This window comes from Delphinapterus leucas, unplaced genomic scaffold (genome assembly GCF_059928025.1).
Source record: "Delphinapterus leucas isolate spDelLeu-1000000601 "Yukka" unplaced genomic scaffold, BTC_Dleu_Yukka2 spDelLeu_asBTCV2_sq74, whole genome shotgun sequence".
NCBI classification, from domain to species: domain Eukaryota; kingdom Metazoa; phylum Chordata; class Mammalia; order Artiodactyla; family Monodontidae; genus Delphinapterus; species Delphinapterus leucas.
In genome coordinates this window covers 418,764-435,532 of record NW_028322283.1, presented here as the reverse complement: position 1 = coordinate 435,532, position 16,769 = coordinate 418,764, and the positions used below count along the sequence as shown (strand labels likewise).

Here is a 16,769-nt window from a genome sequence, read left to right as displayed (position 1 = left end):
CCGGCCCCTATTCAGTTCTCCAGTCCATATGCCCAAAGAACTCCTTTTTTAACTGGTCTGTGGTGGCCTTGGCCTACCTCTTCTACCTACTCAAGTAACTCTTTTACTAAGAATTTAATTATCTGTGTTTCCATTTACAGGATCTTACCTAACCATATGGCCTGCTGCCTCTGCCAATTTAAAAATATCATTGAGGTTGTCTGTAAGAGAGTCAAGCTGTGTTCTGACAGTGGATGCCTGACAGACTTCACACATTGTGGTGAGTCTCAACTGTGGAATAATAAATTTTTAATTTAATTTTATTTTTAATCAATGATGATAATTTTAAAAATTAATTTAAAATTAAAATTAATGATGTAATTTCATTATTTTAATTCATTCATTCAGAGTTCCAGCTCCCTAAGTTTCTAAGAACTACCCCCTTGGTAAGAATCAGAGTCTTGGTTACATTATTAAGCTAATAGTTGCTCAGTTACATTGTTAGCTTAATAATGTTACTGATCCACATACATAAAGGGACAAGAGAAAGGAATGGAAGCGGGAAGGGAATTAACATTAATGGCCACATATCCTATGCTATGCTCTCTGCAAATGAGAACTTACTGATAGAGTGCATCACAGTTTGTAAACTGATTTTATATACATTAGGTCTCAAGTGCCATTTGTGTTATAGGACAGGTGTAAATATGTTTTTGTTTATTTTGTTTGTTTCTGCAATTGTATAAAGAGTACAAGTGATGCTGTTTTATGTCCTATTTGGAGCCTGAGATTTCTGGTTCCATAACCAGAAGCTGCTGCTTAGCCTTTCTAATGGAATGGAGAGCTAGTTTATTCTTAGACTGTCCAGCTCTGAACTTGCTCTGAATCTCAAGCTTTTCTATCCACAAAACAGGGGCTTTCAACTATTTTTCTATATATTAGATTTATTGACACTAACTTGGTGACTTCCAAAATGTGCTTTCATGCCCACGTAGCTTGAATACAGGTCTCTATCACTGATCTAGAGCACATCATAAATAATAATACTTTGCTACTTATATAAAGACAATATCGCTGATTTTTCAACACAATTTGTTTTTGTCTGTGACACACAGCTTGTGGGATCTTAGCTCCACAACCAGGAATTGAACCCGGGACACAGCAGGGAAAGTGCCGGGTCCTAACCACTAGACCACCAGGGAACTCCCCGAAACAATTTTTTTACTAGTTGTATTACTCCCTTCTACCCCAGAAGTGGGCAGAAAAGTCATTTTTAATCTCCTTTTAGAGGTGAGGAGAAACAAGATCAGAGATGTTAAGTGCTATGACCTTAGTGCCCCGATCTCTTCTCTCCAGTTTGGGCTCTCTGCAAGCCCATGCTCCTCCTTTCTCATGACCCTTCCCTCCTCCTTTGACCCTTAGGAAAAATACTTTTAATCCTTTTGGAAGAGAAGCCTAGCTACACAATGGTACACATTACCTTCACACAGTCAGAAGCTTTGGATGGTTCCCCAAGTAAAGCTGGAAATATTAGAAGTAAAATGAAATGAAAGCAAAGTAGCCATCTGACAGAAGTTGCTTTTTCCCTTCTGCATTTTGGACCTCAAGTATTATTCCATTGATTTGTTGAACATTCCACATTGGCATACAATTGGGCAAATCTCTTAACTTATACCCCAGATCCCTGCCCAAATTTTAGCAAAGAGCTTGGGTGGACATAGTGTTTTTTTTTTGTGTATAGAGCCTTCTGTTATGAGGGCTGGGATATATGGAAGCAGGGACTGAGCAAAGGACTTGGTGGGTGGGTGGAGAAGAAAATGTCCAGATGACGATCTGTTAACGGCGGTTGTTGTCGTGGTCATCTGTGATAGTAGCAAGGACACAAGCACACTAAAGAGGTGGATAGAGGAAGGCTCACACTCCTCTGCCTCTGAGGAGGGACAGGATGGGGTATATGAATGTGAGGAGTCCCAGTAGATCTGCAGAGAGTCCAGCTGAGTAGGGGAATATTTGTCTTCCAGCCTTGGCTTTTCTTCAGTACTGGCCCCTGTGAACCAGTGGAGTAATCCTGAATATAGTTAGTATATTTCACGCTACAGAATTTTCTGAGTAGATAGCCACTTTTTCAAGAGATATCTTTTCGCATTTTGCTGTTGCCAGTTATAGGTTTAAGTGTGTGTTTCTTTTTCTCCTGTCACTCAAACGTTGACTGATTCCTAATTTATTTGGCTGTGGACTGACTAAAAGCTGTCCCATCAGTCTTCAATGATCAAAAACAGTTATTTTTGACAGATGAAGAAACATCTATAGGGAATGCAGAAGCATCGTTGATGAAGGTGTTACAAGCCTGGAAGAAGAACAGCAGCGAGCTGACTATTGAGTCAGAGAGGGCATCCTCAGATAAAGTGCTGTCAGCTTGTCAGGCTTCATGAATGAGCAGCTGGACTTTAATAATAAAAGTGATATTATCAGTGCATGAATTACATACTGCCTTTTATCTCAGAGGGAAATCTAGGAGATATGGAATCAATATTATTACCTTTCATTCAATACACAAGATGGAGATATGCCACTGGGCATTTTGAAAATCAATACAAGGAGCCCTTCTGTTAAAGCTGTACCCAACAATTCAACTAATAAAAATAAATTGAAGAAACTTCACATTCTGGAAAATTTGGTAGATGCAGAAACCGAAGAAAAATTTGATGAGGTTAAAAAGGAAGATAAACCTGCCACGCATATGCGTTCCAACCATTTAAGTGCCATGTTTAAACTCTACATCTTTCAAAAGAAATTGGAAGCTGCCCAACCAGAGAAAGACAGCCTAGCAAAGATTGAGATTACAGAGAAACACCTGCTGAGAGTGAACAGGGGCCTCAGGGGCCCAAGGGGCATACAGAAAATGCACCTCAAAGCAGTGGGAGATGAGAGCGTCAGGAGGAAACAGAATGCCCAGCAATCTGTGGCGAACACTGCCGAAGAAAGAAGGCTCAGGAGGCCATCCCCAAGAAAGCTGAAACAGCTTCTCATGGTGCAGAGGCCCAGAAAGCTGGTAGGAAAGTCGTCCAATGCAGAGTCTTCATTCACAAAGGAACACAAGGCAGCAGGCTCCTCTTCCCTGAAACAGTCCTTCAAGGGCAGGCCTTCTGCCTCCATCCCTCCAAAATCCCCATCTGAGGTTAAAAGCAAATCAAAAGACTTATCCCACACTATTTTTGTTTTAGAAGCTGTAAAGGCTAGAGTTAGAAATATTAAGGCTCCTGAACTAATCTCACATTCTGGGAAAAAATACATCTTCCATAAAACTCAGTCTCATCGGGTCCACAGAAAACCAAAGTCAAAAGGAGTAGAAAGTGCAGAAAGAAAAGTTCACTCAATAGAATGATGCTTGCAAGCTCTCCGTTCTCTGTAGTGAGGAGCCTCTCAAATTCCCCTCCACGAAAGGCTGTTTCACCTTCAAGTGAGGTGACTTCTCAGGAAAATCCTTTTCCAGCATTATTTTCTTTTACAGACACTTCTGCAGAAAACACTACTTCAGAAAACAATACTGCACAAAATGTTTCTGAAGAAATTTTTTCTACAGGAAACTCTACTCTGCCAGGAGGAACCGGCCCTGGAAACACTACTCTTAGGAACGTCTCCACTGCACATTCTACTGTTGCTGCAGATAACAGTATGCCAACTGTTCAACACACCAACAAAACACAATGGGAGTACCACAACACGGGCACTGAATTATCCCCAAGCCCACAGGCTTCACTTTCCCAGGGCTCACATCCCCAGGTGATCAAGTTGAAACTCAGCTAAACCAGCAGCTCTGGTCCCTCGTCCCCAACAATGACATGCGAAAGCTCATTTCTCATGTTATCCAGACTTTGAAAATGGACTGCTCAGAGACCCACGTGCACTGGCCTGTGCCAACCTCATCTCTAAAACAGGCCTCCTGATGAAGCTTCTCAGAAAGCAGCAAGAAGTAAGTGTTTCCAAAGCGGAATGGCATACGGACCAGTGGAAAACTGACAACTATATCAGTGAGAGCACAGAAGCCCAGAGTGAGCAGAAAGAGCAGGAGTCAAGTGAGGTGAGGATAACCCCTGACACATGGGAGCTGGACTTTTACTCAGTTTAGGACATGCCATTAACGTGCCCAAGCAGGAATACCACGGGGTCGTAGTCTGTACCTTATCTTCAGCCATGAAACTGGCTAAGACAGTGATCTCCCACTTTGCTCGTTTAGAGAGTGTGCCACTATTCCTAGGGTAGACGAGAAAAGGACATAACACAAGATAAATAAATTGTAGAAGAAAATGCTAATGATAAGATTAATAACATTAAATTTGGCTTGTTCTTATAGAACCTACTCGCCTGAAAGGATTGCCTTTTATATTATTTTAAGAATAGTTAGCTATCGTTTAGAATAGGTTTAAGAATAGTTAGCTTTCATCCCTTCCATCTCCTTGTTTTTAAAAAATTGTTGTTTATTTTTTTAGCTCACAGAAGAAGTTCCAGGATATGGCTATAACAACAAAGTCATCTTGGCAATATCTGTAATTGTAGTAGTGACGATTTTGGTTACAATTCTGTCTCACTGAGGTAAGGACAATAATTAATTCAGATTCAGAACCCACAAACTGAGAATGAAAGCCACCTTTCCACCTACTACTACTTGATTTTTCTCTTAGTCATGAGGACTGAATACATTTTGTTCTTTTACTGAAAAGTATATTCCCAGGATTTTGTTTTTTTTGTTTGTTTGTTTGTTTGTTTGGGTGTGTTGGGTCTTCATTGCAGTGCGCAGGCTTCTCATTGTGGTGGCTACTCTTGTTGTGGAATACAGGCTCTAGGCGCGCAGGCTCAGGCGTTGAGGCGCACGGACTTAGTTAATCCGCAGCGTGTGGGACCTTCCCAGACCAGGGATTAAACCCGCGTCCCCTGCACTGGCAGGCGGATTCTTAACAACTGCGCCACCAGGGAAGTCACCACAGAATTTAAAGGAACTCTACTCTCAGGAGATCTCTGTGGAATTGGATCCATGATAACAAGTCATTGGACTATTTTGACAAGTTAAGTTTATAAGACAGCCAGAGTTGACATGATAGTAAAATTTCTTCAACTCAAAAAACTATGCTTATTTGATGTACTCACCAGTCACACACATTCTACTGTTGATTTCTTTCCTTGTTGGCTGAAGTGATGAGAGATATAGGATCTCCATACTCATGGAGCTATCAGTCACACTGGGAGGGCTAAAAGGACGTGCCTAAAAGACAAAAGTGTGATCTCTTCAATTCCTCAGGTTTACTAAGCAGCTTTCTTCTCCGGTGTATTAGGAATTGTGTAGATATCTTCCATTAAAACACTGCAAGTAAAATCCTGCAGCAGGCTACCCTAAAGTATGTCATATTTATAGTAGCCTATTCCTGGAGCTAGCCTGTTTACGTTTTGTTCAGTTACATAATGGTTTATTACTTTTCCCAACAGGCAGTTGCTAACATTAAAAGAGTGACTTTAATAAGCTGACAATCTTGATTCTGCCCTACCAACCCAACCTACTTTATTTACCTTTTCTCTTGTAATGGCAGTCCCCCATTCCAGCCAAAGCAGCTCCTCACTATACGCTAGTTACACCAAACCCATTCCTACTTTGTCTGTGCCTTTACCCATCGAAAATTCCTTTACTTTGCTTTGCCTGTGGAAGTCCTATGAATCTCTCACAAAGCAGCTCAAGTTCAGATATCTTTCTTCATAAAGCGTTCCCTGAATACTCCAGCCCTCCTGATCCTTGTCCTGTGAGGTTTGTCACCATTTCTTAGGGGCCATAGCAAAGCAGTCCCCTCCCCTCAGAACTGACAACAGTGGTAAGCAGTTTTTAAAAGGCAGCCCCCCAAGAGAGAAACACCAATGTTAGCACATCACGGAGCTGAGCAGAGATGTGTAAGGACCAATGGCTTCCTGGCCTATCAGACTTGAATAAAACCTGACATGATGTACTAACTTCTCAAGAGAAATGTGTCTATCTGCAGGAGGGTTGGTCAGTAGTGAAAGCATAGAAAAGGTGAGGAGAGACCAACATGGACAGTGCCCATCCTCACATTGCCCGAGAGTAGAGATGGCACCTTAGGCAGCATAACTGAAGAGTCAGGCCCACTAGCTAGGCTGTGCCTGTTGAGGAGATGGACGGATCCAGCTACCTCAGGCCTTCCCATTAAATTCTCGATTCAGCTGACTCCTTTTCTAATTCTGTTCTCACCAAGTAGCCTTCGATTTTGTGACTGTGTTTGAGTGTGACACTGAGGCCTGTATCTACAAAAGGTAATTCACTGATTGTGCAGACACGGATGCCCTGTTTGTAGAACAGATGTATTTCTCATTGTCCAGTAATAATTTGGCATTCTGATTTTTGATCAATCCTGTGATATTGATAAAGTGAGACCGCCACAACAGGAAGACATGAGTTCTCTCTTGGTGAGGAAGAGTATGATTTCTGAGCCTAGGAGGCTGGGGACTAGCATGGGGTCAGCTTGCTAGTCATTGGCCATTGCCCAGACTGTACCCTCTACATCTCCAGCTGACATATGGCCTTTTGCTTTTTTACGATTTCTGTAAAGTACCCTTTTTATTGTTTTTAACTTCTATGTAGTGTAACCTTTTGTTTTGCATTTGTTTTGTTTTGTTTTGTTTAGGCCTGTGGGATCTTAGTTCCCCAAGTAGGGATTAAACCTGTACCCTCGGCAGTGAAAGCGAGGAGTCCTAACCGCTATTTCCTCTCCCCACTTACATGATAAGCTTTGAGGACAGGGGCCATGCAGTGCTCTTCCTATGGTAGCCAATAATGCCGTTCAACGGAAGAGAGATGAGGCATTATGTTAATTCCACAGTGAGGAAAAATGCAGCCGAATATTTATCTGAAGTAGCATAGAGTCAAGCAGTAGACCCATGTTTTCTTAAGACATTTGAAATGTCATGTTCTAAGATTCGAATCAGTGAAGAAAAATGAATTAATGGTGATAGAATAGCTGCCTAACTATTTGGGGGGTAAATAATAGCAGATCCCCATTTTTCATCTTAAATAAACATATTTCCATAAATGTGAAGAAAGACCACATAAAGGTATTAGAGAAAATAAAGCAATATTTTTATAATCTTATGGTGGGAAAGAGCCTTCAGAGCCTGATGCCACGAGCAGAGCCTTTGATATATTCCACCATCTTGTCTGTGACACCAGCTTAGCACTGATTCATGCCAAGCGTAAGAGGAAGAGTTTTCCATATATTGTCTGATTTAATGCCCACAGTCCTGTAAGGTTGATATTACTACCCCTCCTTCATAGATGAAGGAGATCAATGTAAGGCCCCAGTGGCCAAACCAAAAGCAGAAGCCAGTTTCACCCGACTGCAAAGCTTGTGCTCCCTACTCCACTCTTTTGTCTTGTCTCCTCAGAGACAAAAAAACTGGAAAGATTCGAAACACTGAAATTCAATGAAAGCCAGTATTTCTTTACTATAAGGAGTTTGTTGTTTGTTTTTTTGGTTGTTTGGGCGTGGGGGGTTTGGCCATGCTGTGCAGCTTGCGGGATCTTAGTTCCCTGACCAGGGACTGAACCTCGGGCCACAGCAGTGAAAGCGCCAAGGCCTAACCACTGGACCACCAGGGAACTCCCAAGAGTTTCATAAGTCAACAAGAAGAAGACAAACAGTCCAGGGAAAAAGGGGGCAAGGGCTGTGAAGAGTAGGATGTGTGTTGACAGTCAGCCACCATATCTGCCCGTCCTCTCCTCATGGCTCTTATGTGGTGGGTTTTGTTAGCCAGGCCTTTGTCACCTCATGACGTAAAAATAATCTTTAATATTTTCTTCAAGTACTTTAATAATCTGTCTAGAATTTGTTGTATTTGTTTTTTCGTGTGTTTGAGGTAGGGGATCTAACTTTTTCCTCCTACATGAAGATCTAATTGTTTTCAAATCTTTCACTAAATGATTTATTCTTTCTTCCCTGGTCTAATATACTCTCTTCATCTGGACTCTATTCTGTGATCCAGTTATCTCATCCTGTACCAGTACCAATATCACACTGCTTAATTCCAGTTGCTCTATAACATATGTTATATCTGGTAGGGCAAGGTCCTACTCTTTGACCATCTTTTTCATAAATTTCATAACTATTCTTACATATATTCGGACCAAATGTCAGCTGGCCAGGTTTTTTTAAAAAATTATTTTGGATATAAATGGATTGCATTGAATTTGTAGGTTAATGTGAGGAGAATAGATGTCTTTACAACCTTCTAGGAGGATGGTATCTCATGCCATGTAAGTACTGCTTCTTAATGTCATTCAGAAAATTTTTAATATTTTCATCACATAGGTCTTACAAATTTTTGGTTAAGTTTATTCCTAGGTACTTTATGCATTTCTATTGATATATTAAATGGGATGTGTCTTCTGTTTTTCAGTTAGTTATTTGTGTTATATGGGAAAGCTATTGAGGCTTATATGTTGATCTCTTGATTTTGTATGGAGCCATCTTACTCATTTTACTTCCAATAAAATTTCGGTTGATTCTTTTGGTCTTTTTAGGTCCCTCATTTCCTAGGCAAATATGTTTGTCTCTTCCTTTCCAATACTTCATTTTTCTTGTCGTACTGATTGAGACCTCCTTCACAATGATCAATAGTAGCAGTAATCATGGACATCCTACTCTTGTTCTTGACTTTAAAACAATGCTTAGGTTTCTGCTAGAAACTTTTATTTTCTCTTCCTACTTTTAAGAGTTTTTATTAAGAATGATCTGTTGAACGTTATCTAAAACAGTCAATAAAATATATCACCGGCTGCATGCAAGACCCTAAGTTAGGTACTGTGGAAGAGTCAAAGGATTATTAAACAGGGTAGAATTCCTTTCCTTAAAAAAGTTGTCATCTCACTGGGTAGATAAGATTTAAAGTAAAAAGGAATGAATAAGGATTTGGAAATAGTTGTAATGGATAATCATGATCATGTTTTCTTTCAAAACAGATTTATTCTCATAGAATTGCAAAAGAGGAAGTGAAAAAAAGAAGCAGAAGGTAAATATTGGTCTTTTAAAGCAGAATTTTACAACTAGAGGAAACTTAGAACTCATCTATTTCAATTTCCTCACCAAAGGCAGGAAGAATGTTTAATTACCCTAATGGTTTACCCTAATTTATTTATCAGCAGAATTAGCTCCCCAGCCGAGGTGAGTTAGAACAAGACTGGCACAGGTTCATCTGCTTTCACTAGTCCTTTAAGGAAAGAGGGTGAACGGGGAGAGGTTTTTTTTGTACCTGTTCCTGCTGGCCTGATGTCTGGTTCCTAGACATCAGGCCACGCCAGAGGCCTTCTAGGAGGCTCTGGAGTAGGAGGTCCACATGGTTGGGGATTTAGGGGCTGGCCTCACTCAAAGCTGATGAAAGGTAGAATATATGAGTCCCTTCTGTAAAGTGGCAAGAAAACTTCCCTTCTCATCCTACTGTTTTTCAGACCCCTACTCTCTATTCCCTTTATCCGAAGCTCATAGAATTTTAACCGGGAGAAGCTTTAGACAGTAGTTTGTCTCTTCCTTTTATAATAAGGAACTGGAGAAACAGAAAGGGAAAATATCTTGCCCCATGGTCATACTGCTAGTGATTATCAAAAAGAAGATTGTCCCTTTCCACTGAGGACTTCTCTACTGATCACACTGTGCTTGGGCTGTGAGCTTCGTTTTATGCCACGATTCAGTATACACGTACTATATGGACATGAGTAGTTTCTGAAACAAACTTATTGTGCACTCTGATGCTTTTCTCTTCTATTTGTATTCAGAAAGAGTATTTTGTGTTTCTCTGCTGGTCATGGCCTTTAAACTGATTCCACAATTCACTGTCACCTTAGTGACAGCCTGCAGTACGAAAGTCAGAGAGTTATAGATAACTTTGCACATTGGGTTCAGGTGCTACTTGGTGTGGTTCAACTTATAGGATAGAGTAGCCAGGAAAATAAAAGCACCTTCTCCCCACACCCACACCCCCAGCAAATGCTGCATGTGTGACTGAGTCCGAAACGGACTGGTGTGAAGCACATCTAGAGAGTAACTAACGTGTTTCTGCCCAGAGCTGTTGTGCAGTGTTTTCTCTGCACGATGGCACTTGGCAGGGGGCCAAGAAAGGTGAATGGGGCTGAAAATCCTGCCTATACTCCATGCTAAGCCACATGCACAGGTCTCCCCAGAGACACTAGGGGGCCATTTTGGACAGACACAGAGAACTTCTGGAAGGCCAGCATGCATGGAATGATTTTCAAGATCCCGGGTCTGTTGTGATTTTGCTCATTGTGATTATGGACTGAGGTACCCATTTAGTCCTAATAAGACCAGAGATAACACATTGTGAGACAGATGAAAAATGACATGTAACACTAACTGTGTGTGTTTTCCTCCAAGGGGCTTTTTTCGATTTCTGCTGCGTAAGAGAAGCTCAGGGGAGGTGAGAGTCAGGAAAATTTGAGGAGGATAAAGTACTGTGACCAGAGACAGCAGGAGAGATGCAGAATTAATATTTCCCTTTCTGTGTTCTAGGAAGGCTTTTTTGGGAGAAGGCGGCCACTTTGGCTTAGGGATACATATAGGCCTCTCAACGCCACACGCAAGGAAAACATGGCACAAAAGCTACACGACAGGGAGTCTTCTGATGAGGATGAGATATTTCTCCATCCCAGAAGAAGGCCCAAACTCGTCATCCAGAGCTCACTGAGGAGGCTGAATCTTTTCCCCAGGAGGCCCCTGCTCAGCATCCACAGACCCCGAGGAGGTTGAATCTTTTTCACCCCAGGCAGAGGCCCAGACTCAGCATCCAGAGCCCACTGAAGAGGTAGAACCACCTCCACTTCAGCAGGAGGCTCCATCTCAGCCTTCAGAGGCCCCTGAGGAACTAGAAACTTCAAGTTCTCAGGAGGCCCTCGCCCGGCCTTTGCAGACACTTAAGGAGGTTGTAGTTTGACGAGTAGCACATCATGGGGTAAATGAAGCTCAGCAGTCAAACTTGTACAATGTCACTGATAAAACTCTGGATCTGGCACTTACCATAACTCCACAGGTCACTAAATAGGTTGATCCTTCTCCAGTCCAGCAGGAGACCCCATCTCAGCCTCCAGAGAGCCCTGAGGAGGTTGCACCTCTGCCAATCCAGCAGCATGCCCCATCTCAGGCTCCAGAGCACCCTGAGACGATTGAACCTTCTCTACTCCATCAAGAGTCCCCAATTCAGGCTCCAGGGTTTCCTACTGAGTATTTACATCAGATTCCAGTGAGTGATGTGGTAGTATCTCTACCTGGCGTTCAGCGTCATGCTCATTCCAACTTGCCCAGTGTTACACTTCAACCTCTGAACTTGGAACTTATCATCACTCCAGAGCCCACTACAGAAGCTGAATTTCCTACAGCTCAGCAGGACGACCTGGCTCCATCTCTGGAGCATCCTGAGCAGCACAATTTTCTCCAACCGTACAAGAGACCTCAGCTAAGCCTCCAGAGCCTCCCGGAGAGGTTGAGCCTTCAAGGGAGCAGGAGCAACCAGCTCAGCCTTCTGAGCCTCCTGGGGAAGTTGAACCTTCTCCAACCCAGCAGGAGCCCACAGGTCAGCCCCCAGGGCCTCTTGTGGAAGCTGAGCCTTCTCCAAGTGAACAGGATCAACCAGCTCAGCCTTCTTAGCCTACAGAGCCTCCTGAGGAGGTGAAAACAGCAACCCAGCAGGACATTCCAGCTCAGCTTTCAGAGTCTTTTGGAGAAGCTGAAACTTCTGCAACAAAAGAGAAAGCCACAGCTCAGTCTCCAGAGACCCCTATTAAGCAGAATCTTCTCCAACCTAGCAGGAGATCCCAGCTGTTTCTCCAGCAGACAGAGAACCTTCTGCAACACTGCAGGAGCAACCAGATCAGCCTCCAGAGCCTTCTTCAGGGGAGGTGGAACCTTCTCCAACTCAAAAGGAACAGCCAGCTCAACCTCCAGAGCATCATGAAATGACAGGTTCACCTCCAAGTCACCCTTATGCTCAGCATTCAGACTTATCCAGTGTTGCTGTCAAATCTGCAGATGTGGAGCTTACCATAAGAAAATAACCCACTCCGGAGGTGGGACCTTCTCCAAATCAGCACAGTCCTTCAGCTCAGCCCTTAGGGGCCCTTGCTAATGCAGAATTTTCTACAATCCAGCATGAGGCCCACACGCTGCCTTCACAGCCACCTGAGGAGGTTGAACCTTTGCCAGTTCAAGAGGAGGTTCCAGCCCAATCTCCAGAAGCTGGTACACATAATAACCTTCAGTACAAGAGGAGACCCCAGCTCAGTATCCAAAGTATTCTGGAGAAGAAATTATACCAGCAGGAGACTCTAGATCAGCTTCCAAAGGCTCCTGAGTTTGTACCTTCTCCACCTCAGCAGGAAGCCACAGCTCAGCATCCAGAGTCCCATGGTGAGGTGGAATCCTCTCCAACTCAGTCTCCAGAGCTCTCTAATGTGACTGTAGTTTTCTCTCCAGAGCATCCTGTGACAACAGTTTCTCCTCTAGGTCAGGATCAAGCTCAGCTTCTGCAGTGGCCCGATGTCACTGTTAAACCTGTGGATCTTGCACTTATCGTAACTCCAGCGTTCACTAATGAGGTTGAAACTTCTCCACCCCAACAAGAAACCTCGGCTCAGTCTACAGTCTCCCCTCAGCAGTTGGAACCTTTGTCAGTCCAGCAAGAGATTTCAGATCAGCATCCAACCCCCTCTGAAAATGATGAATCTTTTGCAGTTCAGCAGGCAGCCCCAACTCAACCTGAAGAGCTTCCTGAGGAAACTGACCCTTCTCCCAGCCAGCAGGAGAGCTCAGCTCAGCATCCAAAGCCCACTGAGTGAGTTGGACCTTCTCCAGTCCAGCATCAGCACCCAACTCAGCCTCCAGGGGCCTCTACAGATGGTGCAGCTCAACCTTCAGTACATAATGAAGTGACATTCTCACCTCTAGGTCCAGGTGAAGTTGAACATCCAGTGTTGCCTAATACCACAGTTAAACCCATGGATCTTGCAGTTGTCTTAACTCTAGAGCCCACTAATGAGGTTGAACATCCTCCAGTGCAGCAGGAGGACCCTTCTCAGACTCCAGAACCCCCTGGAGGGATAGAGCTTTCTTTAACCCAGGAAGAGGCTCCAGCTCAATCTCCAGTTCCGTAGTGGGGCTCAGATATATCTCCTGAGGCCCCTATGGATGGGTGGTACTTTCTCCCACACAGCAGCAGCTTCAGGCTCAGTCATCAGAGCTCCCTGCAAAGGTGGAACCATTTCCAGTCCCTCAAGAGACCCTTCCTCAGCTTCTACAGCTCCCTGAGAATATGGAATCTTCTCCAGTCCAGCAGGAGTTCCCAGACCTACCTCTGGAACCCATTAAATAGACAGACCCTTCTCCAGCCGAGCAGAAGGCCCCATCTCAGCCTCCAGCGCCACCTAAGGAGGTTGTAGCACAAATTCCAGTGCATTATCAGATAACAGTTCCAACACTAGGGCAGGACCAAGCTCAGCATTTAAACTTGCCCAGGGTCAGGGTTAAACCTTTGCACCTGGCACTTCCCAGAGCTCCAGAACCTACAGCGGAGGCTGAACGTTCTGCAGCCATGCAGCAAACTGCAGTTCCTCCAACATACCCCGAGGTGACATTTCCAAATGCAGAGCAAGTTCAGGCTCATCATCCAACCTTGACTGAGGTCACTATTCAACCTTTGGACCTTAAACTGACGATAAGGCCAGAACCCACTAAGGAAGATGAACCTTCTCCATCCATGTAGGATAACTTAACACAGCCTCCATAACCACCTAAGGAGGTTTTTGTAGCTCATCCTCCAGTATATCAGGACCCAATCGTTCCAACACCAGATCAGGATCACACCGAGCTTCCAACATCACCTGGTGTCACAGTTCAACCTTTTGACCAGGGGCTTACCACAACTCCAGAACCTACTATGGAGGTGAACATTCCACACCCCTGCAGGAGAGTGTAGATCCTCCAACATACCCCGAGGTGGCACTTCTAAACCCAGAGCAAGTTCAGGCTCAGCATCCAACCTTGACTGAGGTCACAGTTCAACCTTTCGACCTGGAACTTACATTAATTCTGGAATCCAGTAGGGAGGTTGAACCTTCTCCAGCAATGCAGCAGACCCAAGCTCAGCCTCCAGAGCTCATTAAGGAAGTTGTAGCTCAGTCTCCATTGTATCCCGAGGTGCCAGTTCCAGCCCCAGATCAGGATCATGCTGAGCATCGAACATCACCCAGTATCACAGTTAAACCTTTGGATCTGGAGCTTAGCAAAACTCCAGCACCTACTACGGAGTCTGAACATTCTACAGCCCGGCAGCAGACTACAGCTCCCCTCCAAAACACCCTGAGATGACACTTGCACAGCCAAACCTGACTCAATCACAATTCAACCTATGGATGTGCAACTTACCATTACTGCAGGATGCAATATGGAGACTGTACCTTCTCCAATCATGCAGGAGACCACAACTCAGCCTCCAGAGGCACCTCAGGATGTAGTAATTCAATCTCCATTCCAGCAGGAGGTGACAGTTCCAACTTGAAGCAAGGATCAAGGTCAGTGTTCAGCATCATCCAGCATCACAGTTCATCATGTGGACCTAGAGCAAACCACAATTCCAGAGCCCACTATGGAGGCTGGACATTCTACATCCCTACAGCAGACTACAGCTCCCCAGCCAAAACACCCTGAGGTGACACTTGCACAACCAAACCTGACTCAAGTCACAGTTCCACCTGTGGACCTGTGAGTTAACATATCTCTGCAACCAAGGCATCTGAGACAGTTCTTTTTCCTTCGACTCAGTATTCAGTATCCACAGGTCTTCCTGGTGTAAAATATACCCCAGAAAAGAAGCAGCCGGAACGGCCACCACAAACATCAGCATATGTGAGCTCTGTACCTGCAAAAATGAGACGCTGTCATGTAATGGCCTCAGCCCAAAGCAGAAGCTCCACAGAGTGCCTGAGCCAGAGCCTAACACCTATAACGGCACCTTCACCATCATGTAAGAATCGCCTCTCCTCATTTGTTCTCTGCATCCTGCCTGACATGGCAGCCTTTCTTCAGGTATTCCTGGGTCCTCCTTATCTCACCAATCCACAGTGACTGACTTCCTGTTTTCACCTTTTGTTTGTCAATGATTCCTTATCTTCCTTCTCTTTCTTACTATTTTTCCCTCTCCTCCAGTCTTTTACTTTTAATTGCCCTTATTTTTTCCTTCTCCATTTTTTACCCCATTATTTAATTCCTTAACATCTACTCTTCTTCCATCTTTATTCCATCCTCTTTACAGCAACTTGTCCCTCTCCCCATCTCATTTGTGGTAATACAGCAAAGTGGTTAAGAGTAGAGATTCTGGAGCCAGACTACCTGGGTTTGAACCCAGGTCTGTCATTTATTAGCTTTATGACTCAATTTCCTCATCTGTAAAATGGGGATTATGGTAGTCATCATCTCATAGGGTGACTCCTATGACTCCTAAATCTCCCAATGACTCCAATCTCATTGGGTGATTTAGATGAGTTAATATAGGTAAAGCTCGTCTGTCAGTGCCTAGCATATATTTTAGTGTTAGCTATTATTATTATTCCATCCCTCAGTTATATCTAGAAGTCATCTTTGTCCCCTGGCTTTCTATATGTAGCACCCATTTTGTGCCCAACCCAGGGCTAAGTACTTTAGGAGCCACAGAAGTATATGGCATTGTCTCCAGAACATGACAATGACAAGTGGGAAGAAAGGGGATATGCCTTAAAAGGGAGGTAATATATAATTAAGTATTAAGAGAAATACAGATAGGTGCTGTAATTCACCAGAACCTGTAATAACAGGGGTGTGGAGGTCACAGAAGGCTGCATGGATAACCTAAATCTTTAGCTGGGACTTTAAAGATTGGCTGTGATTTGTCAGAAAAATAAGAGGCAGTACCGTCTAGGCAAAAGTGTGACTGCAGGACTGAGCAGAATTTTATATATTAGTCTGGCTGAAAAGAATTGGGTTAGGCAACAATGAAAGGTAGGATTATAAAAATACATTGGCTATCGGCAATGGGTGTTTGAAAATTATGCTATAAGATATGGGGAGCCACTGCAAGTTTTCAAGCAAGAGAGATAAATGATTAATATAAGATGCTTATTTTAGATTTCATATGTAGAGGGATCTAGAGAGGAAAGCTTGCTTCAGGGAGACCAGACAGAATGCTTTAGCAAAATCTAGGAGTAAAGTGAGAAGGGGCCGAATTAGAGTGGTTGTGATGGAAGTAGAAAGAAAAACCTGAGAGTACTACAGAGGAAAAACTGGTAAGAAGCAGTAATTGACTAGAGTTGGGGGATTGTAGTACAGGAAAGAGAAAACTCGTATGTGTTGATGGGAAGAATGATGGTGGTATAACAGGTGGAAATACAGCAGTTGGGAAGCAGGGTCAGTTTGAGGGAGATGACTTCAGTCTTAGGCATCTTTTATTGGTGAGTATAAAGCAAGCAGAAGGCTCTGTTTGAGTGAAAATGTCCCTCAGGCAGATGGGCAGACAGGTATCCATTTTGACTTCTTTCTGACTCCCGTGAAAAATGTGCGTATAAACTGAATAGTTACATTGTTGCTGAGGGAAGAGGGCAAAGCTAAAGCGAAAGATTCAAAGTCAACCACTGAGTTAGTGGTTGAAACTGAACCTCAGGCATTTAACAGCTTGTCTTAAACATGTCTAATTCCTGGATACATTCT

General features: G+C 43.6%; 2 pseudogenes across 2 annotated transcripts in view; both read left to right on the top strand.

The window, feature by feature from the left end:
• LOC149743808 (leucine-rich repeat-containing protein 37A3-like) overlaps positions 1-5,034 on the top strand; it is a 72,586-nt pseudogene extending 67,552 nt beyond the window's left edge. The window contains exons 3-5 of the transcript XR_016391764.1: positions 141-259; positions 2,272-4,060; positions 4,470-5,034. The product of XR_016391764.1 is annotated as a leucine-rich repeat-containing protein 37A3-like (transcript). The remainder of the gene's footprint in view (positions 1-140; positions 260-2,271; positions 4,061-4,469) is intronic.
• Positions 5,035-10,259: 5,225 nt separating this feature from the next.
• The window catches only part of LOC111171311 (uncharacterized), a 106,281-nt pseudogene continuing 99,771 nt past the window's right edge, over positions 10,260-16,769 (top strand). Inside the window, exons 1-3 of the transcript XR_016391762.1 lie at positions 10,260-10,287; positions 10,677-11,681; positions 11,843-15,054. The product of XR_016391762.1 is annotated as an uncharacterized LOC111171311 (transcript). The remainder of the gene's footprint in view (positions 10,288-10,676; positions 11,682-11,842; positions 15,055-16,769) is intronic.